At 38.8% G+C, this 1,428-nt stretch overlaps 1 long non-coding RNA gene across 1 annotated transcript; it reads right to left on the reverse strand.

Annotated features, from left to right (window-relative positions):
• Positions 1 to 248: 248 nt before the first annotated feature.
• Positions 249 to 1,170, reverse strand: LOC126210241 (uncharacterized). The gene is made up of 3 exons (XR_007540632.1): positions 722 to 1,170; positions 530 to 600; positions 249 to 362 (listed from the first exon to the last, which is right to left on the reverse strand). It is a non-coding gene; the product is annotated as an uncharacterized LOC126210241 (long non-coding RNA).
• Between the last annotated feature and the right edge of the window lie 258 nt (positions 1,171 to 1,428).

Raw genomic sequence — 1,428 nt, forward strand, 5'->3', positions numbered from 1 at the left:
CTGTTAATGACATTCATTATGCAGCGTACCTATGTAAACGCGATGAACGATTTCTTTGATTAATAACTACGAACATTTAGGTGAGTGCATCGTCTAGTGACATTACTACAGTACCTAACTTCAAGATGTTAACGGGATTAAATGGACACAAAGTGCCTGTCCAGAAAACAACACGACGGGTGGAAGAATTTTGGTTGGAACTTCAGGGAATGAAATGTTCTCGAAATGTGACGGACACTCTTACCTGGACTATCCAAGGATCGACGTCAGCTACGTGCCGTCTGAGGTTCTGCAACCAAGCTTCCACGGAATGTAAAAAACGAACTGCATGGGGACCAATTACTCGACGGGTCACGTCAGATCTGTAATAAACAATGCTTCTTGTCACAACGAACTGCATCACAACGACTATTATGGAAATGGGAAATGGACACGCTTATGTATTAATCACGTTGTTATACAACGATGTTACTGTGATCAAAAAAAAAAAAAAAAAAAAAAAAAAAAACTTTACCACGACAACACCAACCTGTAAAAAATGATTGTGCAGCTGATGACTGTGAACTGAAATAACGACACGATGTGTATAGGTCAACGCACCTGAAACATACGGACAATTTTCTTTGTAGTATTTCAAAACAATACTATGTAACTAAGAAACATTCAACAATCTAAGTTGTATTGTGTTATAACAAATATTGTAAATTTAAAACTAAGTTACCTGTCATAGAATGTAGTCTTCATATGTAATCTTGGTTGAATATTTTCCTTGTGCAACGACTAAGATACGCGCACACACGAACAATATGGACTGCAATACTGTGCCGCGTGATCTAACTGTACGATATAACGGCAATGCCGGAGTCACACAGACGCTTCAGCGCATGCGCGCACTCTATTTGCCAACATAAGAACTTTTACGGCGCACGCGCGTCATTCAAATTTTGTACATAATGTGTATAATGTAAGTCATGTAAATAGTTGTAGATATAGATTTTCTTGTGCCTTTAGGTGAATTGCTCGCCTGCAGGTGTGTCCTTTCGCCTCGCAATTCAGGGGGCAATATAAAGGCACATTTGCATGCCGAGCGTGGGTTTCCGCGGAAACGCGAGATATTAATTAAATATATAATCAGTGACTGATAAATAAAGCCTATGGCACACAACTGCAGCGCTGTGTCGCTGATAAGACAAAAGAATAATTACGACACTCATATGTCTGATTAAGATAGAGAGCTGAGGTAGAAGTGGTGCGAGAAGCACGTATTTTTTTTATTGTCTGGCACACCGCCATATTTTCATCTTCTAGAAGATTACTCCGAGTTGCAACCATACTAGGCACTCGATTCTGAAAAGAATTTATATTTGTAAATGTAAGTAGGATTATGAACTGTAGGCTATTTCATTCAATATAACTGAATTAACTAAC

The sequence above is a fragment of the Schistocerca nitens genome, chromosome 10, assembly GCF_023898315.1.
Source record: "Schistocerca nitens isolate TAMUIC-IGC-003100 chromosome 10, iqSchNite1.1, whole genome shotgun sequence".
NCBI lineage: Eukaryota > Metazoa > Arthropoda > Insecta > Orthoptera > Acrididae > Schistocerca > Schistocerca nitens.